This window comes from Hypanus sabinus, chromosome 25 (genome assembly GCF_030144855.1).
Source record: "Hypanus sabinus isolate sHypSab1 chromosome 25, sHypSab1.hap1, whole genome shotgun sequence".
NCBI classification, from domain to species: domain Eukaryota; kingdom Metazoa; phylum Chordata; class Chondrichthyes; order Myliobatiformes; family Dasyatidae; genus Hypanus; species Hypanus sabinus.
Genome location: NC_082730.1, coordinates 9,814,554 through 9,838,448, shown reverse-complemented (window position 1 = coordinate 9,838,448; position 23,895 = coordinate 9,814,554). Strand labels below are relative to the sequence as shown.

The window sequence follows — 23,895 nt, the reverse complement described above, 5'->3', positions numbered from 1 at the left end:
GGCACCAGAAGCATGGCAACACCTGTGCGGCTGCCCCCAGCACGTCCTCGCTGAATTGATTTGACACAAATTAAGCATTTCACTATGTGTTTAGACATGCACCATCTTCATCATCAGGTGCCGTGTCGTATGACATCATCATTATGTGCCGTGTTGCAGGACGGAGGTGGACAATGGTCTAGGACTGTTCTTGGCAAATTTTTCTGCAGAAGCTATTTGCTTTTGCCTTCTTCTGGGCAGTGTCTTTACAAGACGGGTGACCCCAGCCATTATCAATACTCTTCAGAGACTGTCTGCCTGGTGTCAGTGGTCACATAACCAGGACTTGTGATCTGCACCAGTTGCTCAAACGACCATCCACCACCTGCCCCCATGGCTTCCCGTACCCTGATCGGGTTGGGGGGGGGGGGGGTTGCTAAACAGGGTGACCTGCAGCCTACCAGAGGGAAGGAGCACCTTACACCTCCTTTGGTAGAGAAGTAACTCCACCCCTCCATTCATTGATGCACATGTGACAAATAAAATTAATTTTTATATCCTTCCTCTGTATGAACATCTCCTTAACTCAGTCCTAAGTGGTGTACTGCATATTCTGAGAATATAACCTCTCATCGTGTGTCGCTCCAGATTTCCAGCATCTGCAGTCTCTTTTTCCTTTATAGTTCTATCCCTTGACTCTCACTCTCTCGGCAGCCCTGTAAACCTGTCAATCTGACTAATTCCCTCTTGAAGACCAGAGTAGATTCTGCCTCTGCATCTTTACTATTTATTTAGAGATTCAGCGCTGTACCAGGCCCTTCTGGCCCAAAGAGCCCAGGCTGCCCAATTACATCCATGTGACCTACTAACCCACTAACCCACACCTCTTTGGACTGTGGGAGGAAACCCACACAGTCACCAGGAGAATGTACAAACTCCTTACAAGCAGTGATGGGAATTGAACCCCGGTTACTGGCACTGTAATAGTGTTACTCTAACCACTACGCTACCGTGTACCCCCCCCCCCACCCCACCACATATGTCAGTGATAATAAACCTGATTCCGATACTGGAACTCCCAGAGGAAAGCCACACAGTCACAGGAGGAACATTCAAACTTCTTATAGACAGCGGCTGGACTGGTCATGGGTTGCTGGTGATGTAACTGTGCAACACTACCCTCCACCTCTTCACCCGACACCGACACCATACAGCGGGTCCAGAGTCCAACCACTCACCCAATGTCCCCTCTAATGGCCAGAGTGCACGAGTATCTTGTGCTGTGCGATTCTCTTCCCAATGACAATAACATGTGCGCACCGAATAATTTCTTCAATAAAAACTGTATAAGTAAGCCAATTCTGAAATCTCCAGACAAACCATCGTAAACTCCACGTCGTCAATGCCGTCCGCATCTAGAAACCAGAAAGGAGAAATGTGATTGTGTATGATCATGAAATATACTTAACATGCCAATGAGGTAGAGGGTGACAACCTTTGGTGTGCAGTTTAAGCTCCTTTGTGCGCTGGTAGCAAAAGATGTGCACGCATGCACACGTGCACATCTTAGAGGGAGCACTGCACTCACCACACAGAGGATTGTCCTTACACCACTCTTAATTCTCTCATTGATTGTTTTATACCTCTTGACCCCTTCAACAAAGAGGAACAGGCTTCCACTAATTACTTAGCCAGAGCATCTCACCATTTTATCAGCTGTCCTCAGCGCAAAGTACAGAGATGAACAATAACCAAAGGGTGGAACAGCCTGTACTGTTTATTGTCAAGTGCCAACATTAACGTTCCAGCAAGTCCAGTTACAAAACTGAATCATAATGATCGATAACATAAGAGCTGAAGTTTTTATAGAACCTCAACTCATTCAATAATAACCCACAGGGATGAAATTGTCCACTCTACCCTTGTGACCTCTCATGTGATTCTAACCTACGCCATGGAGATGAATCATACTGCTTTCAGAAGTATCAGTTATCAGGATAACTAGCTAATTATATAAGCTCCCATTCCCTGATACACACATTATAGTGTTATAGAGCACTGCAGTGCAGAAACACGCCCTTCAGTCCATCTACACCATGCCAGCTTCATCCCATTACCCTCACCCAGACCATAGTCCCCCATGCTTCTCTCATCCACGTACTTGTCCAAACTTCTCAAAATCAGAATCGTGTGTTGTTTTGCGGCAGCAGCGTAGTGCAAGTCATAAAAATTGTTATAAGTTACAATAAGAAATATAACGCAAATAAGTAATGAGAAATAGAGGAAAATAGTGTGGTGGAGGCTATGGGTTCATCCTGGCTGAGAGTAGTCCGTCTCATACCCTGGTGAGAGAGGGACATGCCTGTCCCAGCAAGTCAGTCAGAATCAGGTTTAATGTCACCGGCATACACCGTGAAATTTATTAACTTTGCGGCAGCAGTACAATGCAATACATGAAAATAGAAAAGAAATGTGAAATTACGGTAAGTATATATGTATTAAATAGTTAAATAAGTAATGCAAAAATAGAAATAAAAAAGTAGTGAGGTAGTGTCCATGGGTTCAAAGTCCATTCAGAAATCTCATGGCAGAGGGGAAGAAGCTGTTCCCGAATCGCTGAGTGTGTGCCTTCAGGCTTCTGTACCTCCTTCCTGATGCTAGCAATGAGAGGAGGGCATATCCCGGGTGATGGGGGTCCTTAATGCTGAATGCCACCTTTTTGAGGACAGCTCCTTGAAGAAGTCCTGGATACTACGGAGGCTGGTGCCTATGATGGAGCTGACTAAGTTTACAACTCTGTGCAGCTCACTTCCATCCTGTGCAGTAGCGCACTCTCTCAGCAGTGGGGGAGCATGTCCGGACGGGTATATGTAGTTCACCACAATGATGAAGTGGACTCTTCACCTTACAATCTACCTTGTTATAGCCTCTCACCTTACTGTTTGCCTGCTGTGCACCTTCCTGTAACTGCAGCACGTTATCCCACATTCTGTTTTTGCTTTTCCCTTGCACAGATGTGATGAAATGATCTGTCTGGATGGCACACCAAGAGAAGTTTTTCACTGCATCTTGGTACCAGTGACAATAATAAACAAGTTCGCAGTGGGCGACCAGAAAGTTGATTTCATTGTCATCGACACAAATTCACGTGTGCACAGGTACAATGAAAAACTTGTCTGCAGCAGCAGCACAGGTGCAGAGTATCAGATAAACAGCATTCCCAAGTAAAACATAACTTAAACACAAATCACACAAGAAAGAACATAATTAGAATTTAAAAAGCTATAGTAGTGCAAAGTGATCAGAGCAACACACATAGAATGCTGGAGGAACTCATCTATGGAGAGGAATAAGCAGCTGACAATTTGCGATGAGACCCTTCATTTGGACTGGAAAGTACGGTGTATAAGCCCGAGTAGTGTTGTCATACTGAGGTCGTGATTAGGGTTGTTCAAGAACTAAATGGTTGAAGGGAAGTAACTGTTCCTGAACATGGTGGTGTGGAACTTCAGGCTTCTGTACCTCCTGTCTGATGGTAGCTGTGGGAAGCGGGCATGGCCCTGGATGGTGGGGATCTTTGGCGATAGGCATTGCCTTCCTGAGACAGGGCCTCCTGAAGATACCGCTGATGGTGGGGAGGGATGTGCCTGGAGCGTACTGGGCAGAGTCCGGCTCTCTGCAGCTTCTTATGTTCCTGTCCATTCACATTGTCATACTGGACCATGATGCAATCAATCGGGATACTTTCAGCAGCACATTTGTAGAAGTTTGATGACAAACTGAACCTCCATAACCTTCATAGAGTGTACAGATGTCAGCACGACCTCCTTGCGATCAGATGGAGGAGAAGCATCCTTAATTTATTTAGAGATACAGCATGGTAACAGGTCCATGTGACCTGTAAATGTACCAACCCGTAAGTCTTCAGAATGTGGGAAGAGGTCAGAGCACCTGGAGAAAACACACACGGTCACAGGGAGAACATACAAACCCTTTACAGACAGCGGCAGGAACTGAACTCAGGTTGCCGGTGCTGTATACACTAACTGCTATGCTACCGCGCTGCCCTTGGGATCTGAGATGGTCCTGCTGATTTCAAAAACCCTAAGAAAATGGTGGAGCCCACCATCTGCCACCCACCCCATCAAGCACATTTCTCTTCACCCATCTGTGGATCCCAGGGTGGCCTTGGAACCCACAGAACTGCAGTGGAAGGAAATCTTCCTTGATTGAAAGGATCTGGCTAAGAAGAGGAGTAATTCAGGAGCAATGTCATTGCCAGATGAAGTTTCATTGGGATGTTTGTAAGATATATTTCCAATTTATTTTTTCTTTCTATATCAATGAAGATAGAGGAGAGTTCAATGTATGATAATCTAGTCCAAGAAGCTGAACCTCTCTTGACTCGTGCCATAGACCAGGGCTAGAATATCCAATGTAGGGTGAGTAGAATTTACTTTTAGCCCCTTTCCCATGTAGTTCTGGTTCTATTGGCCTTCCATCTCTCTCCTAATGACCCCAGTGTCACCCTTCTTACTGATGTGTGACGCAGTAGTGTAGCCATTGGTGCAATGTTCTACAGCACCAACTCTAGATTTGGGATTGGATTCCAATCTGTAAGGAGTTTGTGCCTTTTCTCCATGACCGCCTGGATTTCCTTGGAGTTCTTTGATTTCCTCTCACAATCCGAAAGACTTAAAGGTTAGAGTTACTAAGCTGTGGGCATGCTAAGTTGGTGTTGGAAACGTGGCATCATTGTGGGCTGCCCTGCATAATTCTCACTGATTTGATTTGGCACAAATGATGCATTTCACTGTATGTTTCAATGTGAATGTGACAAATAAAGCTTTTAAAAATTTTTTTTTATTAGAATCCAGCACTGCCAGTCTCTGTGTTCCTGCTTATCACCCCCAAGTTGTCTCTCTCTCTCCACCTCCTCTCCTCCTAGGAGATCCACCTCACCTTTTTTTAACCTACTTCCAACCATCGCAGATCAGCTTCTGTCTCCTCCGCTACCCAGCCTGATCTTCAACTCTTCACCCCTCCTTCAAAATTCAAGATCCCTTCAAGCCAGTCCCAGTACACAGGTGTAAAGGACAACAAAATATTTGTTATTCTGGATCCGATGCAACATAAAAAAAAGAACACACACAATAGGATAAAGAACACAGTAATGAAGAAATCACAATAAATATAAATACTTCAGATAGCTTATCTACATAGACTGATTGCATCCATAAAGTGACGCTGGGCACAGGAGAGTCTGTACATAAAGTGACTGACAGGAAGCGATGATTGGGGTATGGAGGGGTGGGTTAGTGGGTGGAGGTGTTGATCAGCCTTACTGCTTGGGGAAAGTAACTGTTTTTGAGTCTGGTGATCCTGGTGTGGATGCTACATAGCCTCCTCCCTGATGGGAGTGGGACAAACAGTCCATGAGTAAGGTGGGTGGGATCCTTCATCAATTGCTGGCCTTTTCCTGGCACTTTTCTGTATATACGTCCTTGATGACAGGTAGGCTGGTGTCCTTGATACATTGGGCAGCTTTGACTACTCCTTAGTTCGTCAGTTCCCCTCTGACCTCTGTCACACTACTCCCCCTTCTCTGTTTATACTGAACAATTTCCCCTCTACACTCTCAGTCCTGATGCAGAGTTTCATCCTGAAACTCCATCAGCTCCATCACCCCACTTTCCTCCTCCCACAGCTGAGTTCTTTTAGCAGACTGTCTTATTGTACCAGAATTGGGTTGTGAGCCTCGGTGTGAAACTAACTCCATGGACTGTTGACTCACTTTTAGGCACTCTGCAGCTCATGTTCTTAATACTAATTCCTTACTTTTTAAACACTGTTTGCACATTAGATATTTGTCTGTCTTTGTTGAGTATGAGTCCTCATGAATTCTTTTGCATTGCTTTATTTTCCTGAAAATGAAATGAATCTCAAGGTTGTATATGGTAAACTTACACTGACAATAAATGTACTTTGAACTTTACTTCCAATGTAAGCAAGCACTGAGGGAATAGCAATCTTAGCAACTGACGATATTATCAGAACAGAAGGGAAATCCCAATGAGCTCAATACAAGCCAAGGCCTAATAGATTGGAAAGAAGCTGACAGATAAGATACTTGACAAATATTTTGAGAGAACATTTAGAGTAAACATTGCAGAACTACTTAAACTTTTAAGATTAAAGTTAATGCCCTGCCATGTTTAGAAGTAGCCGAGAAAAATAAAGTGGAGGATAAAAGGTATAAAGAGGAAATAAATAAACCGATAAACACTGGAATGCATTTGAAAAAATACACAATTGCAATAAATATAAAGACTAAAAAAAGTTTTCAAAGTTCCAAGTAAATTTATTGTCAAGTATAAATGTCACTACGAGATTCATTTTCTTGCTGGCGTTCATAGTAAGTACAAAGAAACACGATAGAATCAATGAAAACCCACACATGACAAAGTCAAGCAAATGGCCAATGTGCAAAAGAAATGCAAAAAGAGAGAGAAAAACAAAGTAAGAAGAAGAAGAAGAGGGAGAAGGAGAAGAGGAGAAAGAAGAGAGTCTCTACATAATAGCACTAAACAATCAGGCTAACAAAACAATATTTCTGTACATCTCCATAAACCTGTGTTACTAAATACCACTGGAATAGTCCGAAAATTCTTAGAAATTGAGAAATTGAGGCTGAGCTATGCCTGTGCCTCAGGTTTTACCAGCTTGAGCTGAGAAAAAATAAGAATGCTAATAACAAGTGGTGCCCTGGTGAATAGGCGGGCAGGCACTGGGAAATGCAAAAAAGGTACAGCCAGCATGCAAAGTAGTCCACCAGCACCACAGACTGCGACTGCCACAAGTGTTTCTCAGGGGAGCGTTCCACTTACAACTGAGACCACTCAAGCAGTTAAGAGAAGAAAGACACGCATGAAATGGTCATTAGAAGTAAACACATTCATCATGTGTGTATATTATTGAGTAACAGAACTTGAGACTGAGATGGGATACAAGGACATACTTAATCAACAGTTCATAGTGCAATATCCCATCATGCAAGTAAATGCATAACAAACAGCAGATCAACTTAGAGTGATTGTAAAAAAATAACATAATCCTTCTGCAGCCCAACCATTCGCTGCGTAAGACCTACACTGGTCGGTCCTGCCAAAGTGCAGCACCTTGCACTTGTCTGCATTAAATTCCATCTGTCATGTTTAAGTTCCCACTGCCAGCTTCTATAGTCTTTCTCGCTGACCACTACACCCCCAATTTTGGTATTCGCAAATTTGCCGATCCCGTTTACCATATCATCCAGATCATTGATATAGATGACAAAAGCAATGGACCCAGAACTGATCGCTGCAGCACATTACTATTCACAGCCTCTGTGCAGAAAGGCAACCACTCTCTCTGCAAGGCCGATGTCTAATCCAGTTTACTGCCTCATCTTGAACGCCAAGTGACTGAACTGTCTCAACCAACCTCCCATACAGGACCTTGTCAAAGGCCTTGCCAAACTCCATGCAGACAGCATCCACTGCCTTGCCTTCATCAACTTTCTCGGCAACTTTATCAAAAAACTCTACAAGATTGGTTAAACATGACTTACCGCACACAAAGCCATGTTGTCTATCCCTAATCAGTCCCTGTCCAAATACTTATATATCTAGTCTCTTAGAATAATTTCCAAAAACTTACCCACAATTGATGACAGGCTCACCGGGCTATAATTTCCCAGAGCCCTTCTTAAACAAATGAATAACATTAGCTGTCTTTCAATCCTCCAGCACCTCATCCGTGGCTAAAGAAGTTTAAACATCTAAGCTATGACCCCTCACTTGCCTTTCACAGGAATGAGAACCCCCCCCCCCCACCCTCGTCAGGGCCTGGGGGTTTATCCGCTCCAATTTGCCTGAATACAGCAAGCACCTCCTCCTCTGTAATCAGGATAGGGTCTATGACCTCACTACTGCTTTGCCTCACATCTATAGTCTCTGTGTCTGTCTCCCAAGTAAATAAAGATTTAAAAAAATCCGTTTAAGAAACTGCCCCCCCCCCCCAATCTTTTTGGCTCCATGCATAAATTAGCACTCTGATCTTCCAGAGGACCAAATTTATCCCTTGCTATCCTTTTGCTCTTAACATATCTATGTATCTATGGAATCTCTTAGAATTCTCCTTCACGTTCTACTAAAGCAACCTCATGTCTCCTTCTAGCCCTCCTGATTTCCTTCTTAGATGTCCTCTTTCATTTCTGATACTCCCCAAGTACCTCATTTGTTCCTGCCAGCCTATACCTGCTACGCACCTCCTTTTTCTTAACCAGGGCCTCAATATCTCTCGAAAAACAAGGTTCTGTAAACCTGTTATCCTTATCTCTTTTTTTTTTGACTCTGTACTCTGAAGATTTCACTTTTCAAGGCCTCCCACTTACCAAGTATGCCTTGTCAGAAAACAGCCTGTTCCCAATCCACACTTACCAGATTCTTGCAGATTCCATCAAAATTGGCCCTTCTCCAATTTAGATGGATAGATACTTTATTGATCCCAATACAGTGTCACAGTAACATTACAAGTTCACAGCTACACAAATATTAGAAGAGAAGTAAGAAAGAATAAAAAATAAGTTACTTTAAAATAAGAAGTACAAGTCAAAGATTACACAATTTCCAAGTTCACACTGATGAAATGGTAATGCAAGAATTACCATAATATTATACTGTAATGGGAGAACATTCACACCATCCAGTTAAGAAGTGAATGTAGTATTGCACAGGGTGTCCGTGATAGCAGGGTAGTGTAAACAGAGGTCCAACCTGAGAACCAGACCTATCCTTTTCCATAACTGCCTTGAAACTAATGGCAGTCTGATCACTAGCTGTATAGTGTTCCTCCATACAAACTTCTGTCACCTGCCCAGTCTCATTCCCCAATAGGAAGTCTAGAATTGCACTCTCTCTAGTTGGGACTACTGTGTGCTGTTTAAGGGAATTTTCCTGTACACATTTGACAAACACTTTCCCATCCAACCCTTTCAAAGCATGGGAGCCCCAGTGAAAATATGGGAAGTTAAAATCACCTACTATCACAACAGTATGTTTCTTGTGACAGTCTGCGATCTCTCTGCAAATTTGTTCCTCTAAATCCTGTGGTCTATTGGATGGTCTATATACCTCTCTTATTCCTCAGTTCTACCCATGAAGCCTCACTAGACGAGCTCTCCAGTCTGTCCTGACTGAGCCCTGCCGTGACATTTTCTCTGACTAGTAATGCCACCTCTCCTCCTTTAATCCCTCCCACTTTGTCATGTCTAAAACAACAGAATCTCAGTATCTCGACCAGGTCTGCCCCTCCAGCAACTAATTCACGAATGGCTACAACTTTATAATTCCATCTACAACATTATAGATCCATGCCCTAAGCTCATCCACCTTTCCTTCAGTACTCCTTGCAATGAAATATATGCACCATTAGTCCCACCATGCTCAACCTTTTGATTCCTGACCTTGTATGTAGGCTCAACAACATCTTTCTCCACAACCACTCCACCATCTGTTCTGGCACACTTGATCCTATCCTCCTGCAACTCTAATTTGAAATCCCCGTGCAACGCTAGCAAACCTTTCTGCTAGGATATCAGTCCCCCTCCAGTTTAGATGCAAACCATCTCTTCTGTACAGGTCTCACCTTCCCTGGAAGAGAGCCCAGTGATCCAAAAATCTGAAACCCTCCCGCCTACACCATCTCCCTAGCCACCTGTCAAACTGGATGATCTTATTTCTGGCCTCACTGGCACATGGCACGGGTAGCAAACCTGAGATCGCAACCCTGCAGATTCTGTCCTTTAGCTTAACACCTAAAACACTCATCCTACCATGCCTTTGGTACCAACGTGGACCATGACCTCGTGCTGGTCACCCTCCCACTTAAGGATGCTGTGGACTCGATTGAAGATGTCCCTGACCCTAGCATCCAGGAGGTAACAAGCTGTTCCCCTAACTAACGAACTTGCTATCACTATGGCTCACCTCTTCTCCCCCCTTCCCTTCTGAGTCATAAAGCCAGACTCAGTGCTGGAGACCTGCTTGCTCTAACTTCTTTCTGGTAGATCATCAACCCCCAATAGTATCCAAATAAACTTACTGGAAACTTACTTCGACCCTGCGTCTGCGCTTGTCCAACTCTGTTCTTCCCCAAGCCTGCTGAGCCTATGCCAGACCACTCCAACACCACCCCTCTCCAACAATTCTTTCACTGTTGTCCCTTTTACTACCCCGATGTACCGATGTGATGAAATGACTCGTATGGATGGCAATGGGACATTTAAGAGATTCTTTACACAGGCATATGGATGATAGAAAAATGGAGAGCTACGTAGGAGAGAAGGGTTTGATTGGTCTTAGAGAAGGTTAAAAGGTTGGCACAACATTGAAAGGCTTGTACTGTGCTGTAATATTCTATGTTCTTTGTAATACTTAATTGTACATTCTGTTGTTGTTTCCCCCTGTTCTACCTCAATGCACTGTAGTGGTGAAATGATTTGCAAGGATGGGTGCGAAGTTTTTCACTGTACCTCGGTACACATGACAATAATAAACCAATTCACCAATTTACCAAGTGTATTTAGCACAAGAAGGACCAATGAAACTCAACAAAAAAATAGGCAGAAGTCCTTTGCCAGTGAAATACAACCCACAAATATCACGGGTGATAGACCACAGGGCCATTTCCAATTATTCAAACACTATTAAAGACAAAACTGCTATGTTTTGTGACTTCAAAGCATTAAAGTAATTCAAAGGAAGACAAGGGAGTCTGAAATATGGGTGTAACTTCATGTTTACTTCAAGCGAGGCGTGCTTGTATCACATGGCAGCATCTTGACATAGGCGATTCTTCTATTTTACATATAACCCATAATGAATTATTTAAACCAAGAAGCATGCTTCATCAATATATATGTGAAATTTTAAATACACAACAAAAAACAGAGACAATAAAGTGGAGGAGTTTGAAAGTGAATCAAAGGGATTAATTGCATAATTTAAATAGTTACATGAGAGAATTTTTTAGAATATTACTACTCAGTGTGTTACTTACTAACACCTAAAAAAGACACCATTGTCTGAACATTTTTGTGCCAAGAGCTCCTTTAGTTGTTTGATAAAGTGCATTATTAATAATGATAAATCTAAAGTGATTGGTAGTTTAGGGAGCAGTGAGATGGGAAGTTCAAGGACTGATCTGATGGGAACAATGTTGCTCCTCTGGAAACAAGGAAATTGTTCTCACTACCTATGTTAATGATCTGGATTATAGCTTTACTCACTGCCTGTTACTCCGCTGGTGTTTAGGACTGTAGCGGTGTGCTACACGCAGCGCTAAAATTACGACACGGAGTCGGTAACTGCAGTCGAAGGAAAAAACTTTATTCGAAAACTTCAGCCTCACTTTTAAGCCTCTGTCAACCGGCCCCCCATGGCGCAGAGGCTCCAAAGCTCTGTGCTCGCAAACCCCCGTAGGCTATCTAATTGTGAGTCGGTTCGGATACGCTAGGAAATGGGTCGCCACAGGACAACAATCAAGGTGCTCCATCTCTGTTTGTATAGAAGGGTTGTTCATTGCTGTTTCAGTAACAATTATTTTTTTTGGCCAGTCAGGGTTGTTAGCCCTGAGCTGAACCCCTGAACTCTTAGTCTGACTTCTACCCTGTGACCTGTTTGGCATGGGTGACGGTACCAAAAGCCAAAGCACAAGGCCCTGACTCCAGCCAACATAACTCTTTGGGTCATTGAAGCACACAAGCCTCCATACAAGTTTGTGTCCTCTTGGAGGGGATTATGGGTTCACGGATATTCCCCTCTTCATCTTGTGGCGCATCGGGCGGCAGCCTTGCCGTTTCTTTAGCTTTTTGTCCGTTTTATTGCGAGGCCGAGTTGCTAGCCAGAAAGTGTGCAAGGAACTGGCCGGATTCGAACCCAGAATCACCTGCCTCACTGTCCGGTGCTGATATCACTACACCACCGGCCAGCTCGGTTATGGCTTTAGGAGCACAGTTTTGTGGTATGACCAACTTCAAAGCTAAGGTCTTGGGAAAACAAGGCAAAAAATGGGAGTCCTGGTCATTAAATATTAAATAAAATTTTATTTATTTTTGAGGGCAGGTAAATAAACAAAACAACTGAAGTGGAAAAAAATTTGCACTCACTAGACCAGAACAATGATGTAAAGGTCTACTCTGCTCACATGTCCACCAAAGCAAATTGAACTCATTTTCAAAAAGCAACTGGAAAAAAAAGTAATCAATACATGTAACTAGGAAGCTTTCATATTGTAATTACATAGAACATAGAATAATGCAGCTCAATTCAGGCCCATCGGCCCACAATGTGGTGCAATCCCAGTCAAGTACAGCACTTCTCAGGTCCTCTGCTCTATTTAGACAAGTAACCAATTGGATAATGCAAATAACCTTTTCAAAGCAGTAGTGTTCAATTAATAATCACTTAATTGAGAAGGTCAACAACAAAGCTGGCCTGTAATCTGGAACATAGAATGTGACAATACAGGCCCTTCGGCCCATGATGTTGTGCTGGCCGTTTACTCAGCTGTAATCAATCCAACCCTTCCCTCCCACATAGTTTTCCATTTTTCTATCATCCATGTGCCTATCTAAGAGTGTCTTCAATGTTCCTAAAGGACCTGCCTCTGCCACCACCCCTGGCAGTGCATTCCACGCATCCTCCACTCTTTGTGTAAAAAACCTACCTCTGATATCCCCCTCTACACTTCTCTCCAATCGCTTTAAAATTATACCCCCTCATATTAGTCAATTCTGCCCTGGAAAAATGTGTCTGGATTGATTAATTTTTTTTGTCACACGTACATCGAAGCATACAGTGGAGCGCGTCCTTTGCGCCAAAGACCGACACAGTCCAAGGATGTGCTGGGGGCAGCCCTCAAGTGTTGCCATGCTTTCGGCGTCAACATAGGGTTCCCACAACACACTCACCCTCATCTGTACGCCTTTGGACTGTGGGAGGAAACCGGAGCACCGGGAGGAAACCCAAGTGGTCATGAGGAGAACGTACAGATTCCCTACAGGCAGCGGCAGGAATTGAACCCTGATTGCAATCGCAATCGCTGGTGCTGTAAAGTGTTACGCTAACTTCTACGCTAGTGTTTTGCCCCATGTTTTGCTCAACGTAAAAGCTGTGTGTGATTTCTAATGGCTTTTCAATAACTCTTCCTATTCAGAGACATTTCTCCTTGATGCTGCCATCAGGCAGGAGATAGGGGAGCCTAAAGACCCATATTTCAAGGTTCACCAGCAGCTTCTTCTCCACTGCCATTACGTTCCTGAATCTACCTGATAAACCCCAATTACACCTTGGCCTATGTCTCCCTCAACTTGCACTAATATCATTATGTTTATTTTTGTTTATCCTGTTGTGAAAATAATGCAGAATTTATTTTAGTTTAAATTTATGGAATTTCAATTTGTCATGTGGTTAATGCTGCGAAAGCAAATTTTCGTGGTATGAAAGTTTCATGCTATGAAACTTCAGGGGGGTGCAGATGAACCATGTGCGTAAATGGTACATGAACCTGCGAGTACATGGTTCGTCCGTAGGGAGAGTTAAGTGCATCATGTTCCTGCGAGCTCACATCACGGATGACCTCACCTTGTCCCTTAATATCACCTCGCTGAACAAGAAGGCGCAGCAGCGCCTCCACTTCCTGAGGAGATTGAGGCAAGCGAGGCTCCCCCCACCCCCATCTTCACTGCGTTTTACAGGAGCACCACTGAGAGCGTCCTGACAAGTCGCATCTCCATCTGGTGTGGGAGCAGCCGGGCATCGGACTGGAAATCCCTACAAAGGGCTGTGAGAACAGCTGAAAGGATCACAGGGGTCTCCCTACCATCCATCAGGGACATTTACCAGGAGTGCTACACATGCAGCACCCTTAGTATTATTGAGGATCCCACCCACCCGTCCATCCAGCATCCTCTTTGACTTTTTATCATCAGGCAGCAGACTCTGATGCATAAAAACAAGAACGGTCAAGATGGAAACAGTTTTCTTCCCCAGGCCATTAGGCTTCTGAACTCCCTGCTGTATTGTATTCGACGTGTCACTGGTAAATCTGTTCTGTATTTTACAATATCTAATATTAATGCATTTTAGTTTGTTATTTATGTGTGATTCACCTGTGATTTTATCCTTACCTTCATAAGTTATGTGTGTTATGCTTACTACTGAGCTTTGCACCCTTCTTCGGAGAAATGTTGTATCATTTCTATGTACATTATATGGTCATATATGCTATATATATGTATATAGTTAAATGACAATAAACTTGACTAGAAGAATGCTGGGGTGGGGGCGATCTCATTGAAACATACCGAATGTTGAAAGGACCAGATAGGGTGGATGTGGTGAGGATGTTTCCTACAGCGGGGGTATCCAGAACTAGAGGGCACAGCCTCAAAATTGAGGGGCGACCCTTTAGAACAGAGGTAAGGAGGAATTTTTTTTAGCCAGAGGGTAGTAAATCTGTGGAATGGTCTGTCACAGACTGTAGTGGAGGCCAAGTTGTGTGTATATTTAAGGCGGAAGTTGATCGTTTCCTGATCACTTGGAGCATCAAACGATGTGGCGAGAAGGCAGATATATGGGATTGAATGAGATCCGGAATCAGCCATGATGGAATGGTGGAGCAGACTTGATGGGCTGAATGGCCTAATTCTGCTTCTATGTCTTGTGGTCTTATGGACGAATTGACTTATACCTTGGGTACGAATGCCCATGACAATAAACTTGAACTTGAATATTAAACAATACAAAGGCAAATAAAAATAATTTAAAAACATTAGACCTTAAGGCTGATGCACCATCAATAACTCTCGGAGACAGGAGGCAAAAGATAGGCTTTTATTAGCTGCAAACGTGACCACGACATCCTGGAGACTGAGGGAGGAGCAGTGCCTCCAATCGCCTTTATACGGGGGTCTGTGGGAGGAGCCACAGGAGCAGTCAGCAGGGGGTGGGGGGGGCGTGTCCAGACAGGTATACACATAGTTTACCACAAAGACCATAAGACATGCGAGCAGAATTAAGCAATTCGGCCCACTGAGTCTGCTCCACCATTCGATTATGGCTGATTTAATATCCCTCTCAACCCCATTCTCCTGCCTTCTCCCCATAACCTTTAACAACCTGACTAATGAAGAACCTCTCAACCTCTGCCTTAAATATACCCAATGACGTGGTCTCCACAGCCATTTGTGGCAATAAATTCCACAGATTCACTACCCTCCAGGTTAAGAAATTCCTTCTCATCTCTGCAATCAGTGATCTGTAGGGAGCTGAGTAATAATAGAGGATTAATGTTTACACACAACAGACTGCAGATGCTGGAATCTGGAGCAAAAATAAATTAGCATATTACCTTTAGTTTTTTTGTCACATGGACATCAAAACATCAAAACACACAAGGTCTTTTTATTTATTTAGTGATAAAGTGCAGGGGAGGCCCTTCTGGGCCTTCGAGCTGCAACACCCCAGCAACCCCCGACAACCCCGATTAACCCCAACCTAGTCACAGGACAATTTACAGTGACCAACTGACCCATCCGGCACGCCTTTAAACTGTGTGGAAGCATCTGGGGGAAAACCCATGCATTCCGCAGGGAGGACGCACAGAGGCTCTTTACAGGATCGAATCCGAACTCCGACGCCCTGAACTGCAATAGTCTCGCGCTAACACCTATGCTACCTTGGCGTGGCTTTCATTTTAAGAGTACTAAAATTTAAAAATAATAAAGTCAAGTTAATAATAAAACAAATAATTAACCACATTAACCTAAAGTGAAATAATAAAGGAAAAGTTACTTACTTTTCTCAAAGCTCCTAAGCCATAGAATAGTCCGTAAAATTAGCAGGGTGTCGAGCTTCTGTGTCAGAACTGATTCACTTCAGTTCAGCCTTTCGAAATCTTGTCAATATGCAAAACTTCTGCAGCTGATCATGTGTGGCATGGGAGTCCCAGACGTAGTATAGCTTTGGTGGCTGAATGCCAACGGTTCTGGCTTGGAATCGCCGGAATTAGCCAGTGTGATCCAGTCAGTGATGTCAGGGATTTTGCTGAAAGGAGCGGAGGAAGGGATGATTTCCACTAGAGGGCATGCATTCGAGACAATCGACAGAAACAAAAGATAATTTTCTCAATGCAGAATGCTGTTGGGACATGGAATTCTCAATGTGAGAGACAAGATGCATCACTGCTTTTTTTTAAGGGGGAGAGAGATGTCGTTGGAAAAGAACTCAAGGAGGCTTTGGATGCACAAAGAATTAGATGATCCATAAACACACGGGATTCTGCAGATGCTGGAAATCCAGAACAACACCCTAAAAATGCTAGAGGAACTCAGCAGGTCAGGCAGCATCTGTGGAGGGGAATAAACAGTCAATGATTCGGGTGGAGACCCTTCGTCAGGATGGGGAAGGAAGGAGGAAGAATCCAGGACAAGAGGCTGGGGGAGAGGAGAAGGAGTACAAGCTGGCAGATGATGAGTGAGACCAAGTGTGGGTGGATGGGAGGGGGATGAAGTGAGAAGCTGTGAGGTGAGAGGTAGAAAACGTGAAGGGAAGAAGAAGGATGAATCCGATAGGGGAGGAGAGTGGACCATGGGAGAAAGGGAAGGAGGGAGGGACACCGGAGGGAGGTGAGGAAAAGTGAAGGGAGCCAGAATGGCGAATGGACAAAGGGAGAAGGGGGGGAAGAAACTACTGGAAGTTAAAGGAATCAAGATTCATGCCATCAGCTTGGAGGCTACCCAGACAGAATATGAAGTTTTGCTTCTCTAACCTGACAGTGGCCTCATTGTGGAAGCACTGTACTTTCCTACTGTGACCACATGGGTTTCCCCCAGATGCTCCCGTTTCCTCCCACAGTCCAAAGTTGTAGCAGTTGATAGGTTAATTGGTCATTGTAAGTTGTCCTGTGATTAGGCTCGGGTTAGGCTGGTGCAGCTTGAAGTGCCAGAAGGGCCTGTTCAGCACCGTACCTCAATAAAATAATTAAATAAACAGACAAATAAATAACAATTAGGACCTATCCTGGGGCTAACACGCCAGAGGCTCTACTTCATTCCGAGTTTGGGAGGAATCAGAATAAGGATGAAAATCTGATTTATCATCACTGACAGATTATGTGAAATTTGTTACTTTGCAGCAGCAGTGTTGTGCAAGGACATAAAAGTACTACAAATTGCAAAAATAATTCAATAGTGCAAAAAAGGATAACGAGGCAATGTTCTTGAGTTGATGCACCATTCAGAAATCTGATGTTGCTGACTATGTGTGCATGTGCGTGTGTGGTGTGTGTGTGTAGTGTGTGTGGTGTGTGTGCGTGTGTCTGTGTGTGCGTGTGTGTGTGAGTGTGTGTGTGTGTGTGTGCGTGTGCATGTGTGTCTGTGTGTGTGCGTGTGCGCGTCTGCGTGTGTGTGCATGTGTGTGTAGTGTGTGTGTGTGTAGTGTGTGTGTGTGTGCGTGTGCGTGTGCGTGTGTGTGTCTGTGTGTGTGCGTGTGTGTGTCTGTGTGTGTGGTGTGTGTGTCTGTGTGTGCGTGTGTGTGTGTGTGCATGCACACGCAAGTGTGTGTGCGTGTGTGTCTGTGTGTGTCTGTGTGTGTATAGTCTGTGTGTATGTGTGTGTGTGCGCGCGTGTCTGTGTGCGTGTGCGTGTCTGTGTGTGTGTGTGTGTGTGTGCGTGTGTGTCTGTGTGTGTGGGTGTGTGTGTCTCTGTGTGTGTAGTGTCTGTGTGTGTGTGTGTGTGTGCGTGCGTGTGTCTGTGTGGGGTGTGTGTGTGCGTGTGCGTGTGTGTCTGTGTGTGTGTGTGTGTGGTTCTGTGTGTGTAGTGTGTGTGTCTGTGTGTGTGTGGTGTGTGTGTCTGTGTGTCTGTGTGTGTGCGCGCGTGTGTGTGTGTGTGGGTGTGGTGTGTGTGTGTGTGTGTGTGTGTGTGTGTGTGTGTGTGTGTGTGTGTGTGTGTGTGTGTGTGTGTGTGTGTGTGTGTGTGTGTTCAATCCCCTCCAGACAATTTTTGCCAACTTGATCTGAAGCAGAATCAGAATCAGGTTTAATATGCCATGAAGTGTGTCGTTTTGCAGTAAGTTGCAATAGTAATAATAAAAAACACAACAAATTACAATAAGAATATGTACTGTACGTACTTAAATTAGTGCAAACAGAGAGCAAAAAAACAAAAGAAAAAAATGGTGAGGTAGTGTACATGGGCTCATGGAGCATTCAGACCTCAGATGGCAGACGGGAAGAAGCTGCTCCAGAAATGTTGAGTGTGGATGTACCTCCTCCCAAGAAATGTTGAGTTTGGGCCTTCAGGCTCCTGTACCTCCTCCCGATGGTAGCAATGAGAAGAGGGTAGGTCTCGCCTGGTGATGATCCTTAGTGGTGGGTGCTGCTTTCTTCAGGCACCACCTTTGAAGATATCCTTGGTGGTGGGGTGGGTCGCATCCATGGTGAGGATGGCAGAGTCGACAACCCTCCGCAGCTTCTTTCGATCCTGCACATTGGAGCCTTCGTAGCAGCTGACGATGTACCCAGACAGAACGCTCTCCACCCTGGTTGGCATTCGTCTGTCTCGAAGGGCAATGGGTGATGATGATCATCACAACCCTGGGTGGAAGGTCTGGACTCCCTGAGACCCCCAGTCGTCCAGATCCCCCTCTCGGCCTCAACAGTGTAGTCCAAAGGAAAGCTTGTGAAGCAATAGGTTTGGCTCCAGGAGCTGCTGGAAGGATGTTCAGTGCCATCCAGCCGCCTTGGGGGCTCCACTCCGGATTTGCTGTCTGGGTTTACTCCCGTAGCCTTCATCTCTCCTGAGGCTGCCCATAAGGCAGTGGGGCTACTTACCCATAGCTGGGGTTTGTGTTCACGAGCAACAGGGCATGTCCACACGCAGATGGGCCTGTGCGCTAGGTGTCCTCCTTGTCCTTCGTAGTTCAGCCCGAGCCCGAAAGGAATTCAATTTCTGTGTGTTGAGGAGGCACTACGTGAGGCTTGCTGCTGGAGAGGCTGCGTACTGGCTGGGACAGACCTACACATTCAGCTCTCCTTTTTGTGAGACTGCTAGCCAGCAGTGGAAGCTGAAAGTGAGAGCGACAAGCACTACCCATTACACTACCACACTGGATGCATCACAACAACCATTTTGACACCACGCTCCACCATACATCTATGGAAATTAACAGGAGTCTTTGGTGATGTACCAAATCTCAAACTCCTAACAAAGCAGAGCTGACAGCAGTCCTACTTCATGATTGCATCAATATTTTGGGCTCAAGGTAGATCCTCTGAGATGTTGACAACTGGAGCTTGTTAAGGCATTTTTGGAGTTAGCACATATAGCAAATAACTTTAGCAACTAATCTCAGTCACCCATCTTCGAATCTGAATATAGACTGTAGATTAAATTCAAAATGCAGCTCTGAGCAATGGGTTCCTAAGAGCCATGAATCACATTTGATGGGAGGACCAGATAATGCCGATTAAAATGTATTCCTGTGTGCGTGTGGTGTGGGTGCAAAGAGGGTGCTGTGAAGGTTGTGTTAGTTCAAAGGAAGCATTGTAAATATGGAATTGTCCTTTGATCTTTAGCACAGAAAGTGTCGTGTAGCATTGGGTTGTGCAGACCTGCTTCCTCTGAAAGGGTCTCCATATGACGCCTGCCATGTCCCATTTTGTCAAATAACAGTATCCCACCAGCCAAGCCTCTCTAGTGACTTTGTACATGCGGTAACAGAACTTCCACTGCAGCTCCAGTACGGTCTGTCTGATATATTTCAGAATGATTTTTCAGGCATCAGATATGCAGTAGCAATCCTTTCGTTCTCCTTTACATTTATGTCCTGAAGAATGGCGATAAGCAATCTTGATTCTTGAATCTTACCAGTGGTGCATAGGGGGCTGGACTTTATTTTGAACATGGTTACGGCCACCCACATCGATACACAGTGAAGGCTTGCCATGAATAATTGAAGGCTTCTTTCCTCCTTGATACCAGCCGACACTTGGCAACGCATTCATATTTTCCAAGTTCACAGGAAACAAAATATTCATGCTCAGTCACAACTCACTCATTACATTGCAATTGGAGCTTCATGAATTTATTATGTAACAAAATTTGATGCCTAATTTTCAAAATGGCTGTGGTCATTACAGGTAATAGTGCAAAGTCTCTTTGTATCCTCATAACGACTATTTTTTGAAGGTAAATTGAATTTAGATAAACGGCATTTATTATTCTTCTCTCTAATCACCATTCCCATCCTCTTTGCACTTCACCGAAGCATACTGACACAGACAATTCTTCTTCCGCAAAGTACAGTTAAAGACCCATATCCGGTTGTCCAGTTGTCCAGAAACAGCTGCCTTCAAAGAGGCAGCTGGTTCATGTTCCTTCCCCTCGGAGGGGCAGCTGGTTCATGTCGCTTCCCCTCGGAGGGGCAGCTGGTTCATGTTCCTTCCCCTTGGAGGGGCAGTTGGTTCATGTTCCTTCCCCTCGGAGGGGCAGTTGGTTCATGTCACTCCCCTCGGAGGGGCAGCTGTTCATGTTCCTTTCCCTCGGGGGGGCAGTTGGTTCATGTTCCTTTCCCTCGGAGGGGCAACTAGTTCATGTTCCTTCCCCTCGGAGGGGCAGTTGGTTCATGTTGCTTCCCCTCGGAGGGGCAGCTGGTTCATGTCACTCCCCTCGGAGGGGCAGCTGGTTCATGTTCCTTCCCCTCGGAGGGGCAACTGGTTCATGTTGCTTCCCCTCGGAGAGGCAGTTGGTTCATGTTCTTCCCCTCAGAGGGGCAGTTGGTTCATGTTCCTTCCCCTTGGAGGGGCAGCTGGTTCACGTTGCTCCCCTCGGAGGGGCAGTTGGTTCATGTTTCTTCCCCTCGGAGGGGCAGCTGGTTCACGTTGCTCCCCTCGGAGGGGCAGTTGGTTCATGTTCCTTCCCCTCAGAGGGGCAGCTGGTTCATGTTCTTCCCCTCGGAGGGCAGCTGGTTCATGTTCCTTCCCCTCGGAGGGCAGCTGGTTCACGTTGCTCCCCTCAGAGGGCAGCTGGTTTGAGTCACTTGCTTTGGTGGAGCCACTGGGTGCTGATGTTCTCGGAGATGTTATCAAAATTCTGAGGTCTCTGAGGTTCAAATATGATGGCAGAATATAGTATTAACGGTAAGAGTCTTGGCAGTGTGGAGGATCAGAGGGATCTTGGGGTCTGAGTCCATAGGATACTCAAAGCAGCTGCGCAGGTTGACTCTGTGGTTAAGAAGGCGTATAGTGTATTGGCCTTCATCAATCGTGGGATTGAGTTTAAGAGCTGAGAGGTAATGTTGCAGCTATATAGGACACTGGACAGAACCTACTCGGAGTACTGTGCTCAGTTCTGGTTGCCTCACTACAGGAAGGATGTGGAAGCCATATAAAGGGTGCAGAGGTGATTTACAAGGATGTTGCCTGGATTGGGGAGCATGCCTTATGAGAATAGATTAAGTGAACTGGGCCTTTTCTCCTTGGAGCGACGGAGGATGAGAGGTGACCTGATAGAGGTGTATAAGATGATGAGAGGCATTGATCGTGGTCATCGCCAGAGGCTTTTTCCCAGAGCTAAAATGGTTGCCACAAGAGGACGCAGGTTTAAGGTGCTAGGGAGTAGTGTCAGAGGAGATGTCTGAGTTTTTTACTCAGAAAGTGGTAAGTGCATGGAATGGGCTGCTGGCAATGGTGGTGGAGGCGGATACGATAGGGTCTTTTAAGAGATTCTTAGATAGGTACATGGAGCTTAGAAAAATAGAGGGTTATGGGTAAGCCTAGTAATTTCTAAGGTAGGGACATGTTCAGCACAACTTAGTGGGCCGAAGGGCCTGTATTGTGCTGTAGGTTTTCTATGTTTCTATGTCTATGGATTGGACTGAAGTTCATATTGGCCTCTCTCAGTTCGACATTTTTGTTTCATGTTCCCACCCATTCTTTCTTGTTGCCCATTGGTGGGCGGGGTTTTGGGTGACCTGTTTGTTTTTGTGCAAGGGAGGGGTTTGGGGTTTGTGAGCTTTTGATTCTTTTTCTTTTCACACGGGGGAGGGGATTGAAGCACTCTTTTCAACTATTTTTATGTACTTTATGGCTACCTGGAGAAGACAAGTCTCTGAGTTGTATTCTGCATGCATGATTTGATAATAAAATGAACCTTCGAATGGTTTGGTGTCTGGATTAACTTCACTCCTACTTGCCACTCCAGGATATCGGTACGCGCTCTCTGCCTCAGTCTCAGGTTCAGATTAATTTACTTATCACACATGCAGCAAAATACGGTGAAACGCGTCATTTTCATAAACAACCAACACAACCTAAGGATGTACTGGGGGAAGCCCACACGTGTCACTATGCTTCCGGTGCCAACATAGAGTGCCCACAACTTATACCTTTGGATTGTCAGAGCACCTGGAGTAAACCCACGCGGTCACGGGGAGACTCGTGGTGACGTTCCGCCTTGAACAGTTCTGCTGCCACAAAGCAACAAATCTGGAGGATCAACTTTATTTGCCATATACATTTATATGTATAAGGAATTTGCTGTGGTGTGTTGGTGTGACATGCAACAAGGAACGTGATAAAGAATAAAGAATTATATAAAAATAAGTTAGAAGTTAATGTCGATTATGGAACAAAATGTGCATGAATACATAAATCACAGCATGCATTTACAATGTAAACATTATTAAAAGTGGTTTAAGGTGTTTATTGTGCAATGTTGTGGGTATTACATAGAGGGGGGTGGGGAGGCTAACTAGAATGGTTGATCAGATGAACTGCCAGGGGAAGATGGTGTGAAGTTTTGTTTTAATAGCCCTATAAAACTTTGCCGAAGGGAGCTTTCAAAACAGGTAGTTTGCAAGGTGGGTAGTGACAACAATGATTCCTCCTCCCTCCCACTACTTTGTTCTGGGCATTTCATAACGTACATCCGTGAATGTAGGCCTGATTTTGATTCTGACTCCGGCACGCCAACTCAGACCAGGGTTTATGCACTGGAGCACAGTCCGGCATTCCTCCAATGCGGCGGGAGGGTGGGGGGAGGAAGCGGGATTAGATTGTTAAACAAAGCAGAGCAGAACAGCTGACAGAACACCATTAAGTGCAGAATTTATTTCCCTTGTCCATTATATAACTTTACTGTGTATCCTGTTAACTGTAGAAGGAGCATACAATTTGGAATGTCAAAAGATGAAGGTCGGAATGGAAGTACCTATGAATATTTAAAATCCATTTGCTTCTGAAGAATTTCAGAAACATGATCATCAGATTAAAAAGTCCTAATTAGTGAACCCACTTATGAAGCTCTTTGGAAACCAATTTCACAGCTAGTTTTTACTGATGTGAGGGGGCTTATTTCATGAGATCTGCCGTACAGTGAGGTAGCACAGTAGTCCTGATGAAGGGTCTCGGCCCGAAACGTCGACAGTGCTTCTCACTATAGATGCTGCCTGGCCTGCTGTGTTCCACCAGCATTTTGTGTGTGTTGTTGTTTGAATTTCCAGCATCTGCAGATTTCCTCGTGTTTGCACATTAATCCTGGCTTCTGTTCCTACACGAGAGTTATCGAAGAGTCAAGTCCTTCTCTCCGTGGTAACTTTGATGTCACAGGAAATTACTTCAGGAATGGAAAAAGAATGTAAAGAAACTTTTGTTTTCATAAGATTTATGTGGTTTTGATAATGAATGAAGCTAATTTGTTTTGAAAGCGAGTGACGTATAATTAGTGGTCATTTTATTGCATGCCTCCTGTCGACACATGAACGTATAGGGAATGGAGTGGTATGGATCATGGCAGACAGATGGAATTTAGTTTCA

The 23,895-nt window shown here is 44.7% G+C and overlaps 1 protein-coding gene across 3 annotated transcripts in view; it reads right to left on the bottom strand.

Moving 5' to 3' along the window:
- The window catches only part of LOC132380994 (plasma membrane calcium-transporting ATPase 1-like), a 344,539-nt gene extending 328,513 nt beyond the window's left edge, over positions 1 to 16,026 (bottom strand). For 2 of the 3 annotated variants that reach the window (XM_059950036.1, XM_059950039.1), the window contains exons 1-2: positions 15,880 to 16,026; positions 1,218 to 1,394 (exon numbers count right to left, since the gene is read on the bottom strand). The gene's annotated coding sequence lies outside the window, so the exon portion shown is untranslated. The remainder of the gene's footprint in view (positions 1 to 1,217; positions 1,395 to 15,879) is intronic. The other variant, XM_059950041.1, reaches the window with a different exon arrangement.
- Between the last annotated feature and the right edge of the window lie 7,869 nt (positions 16,027 to 23,895).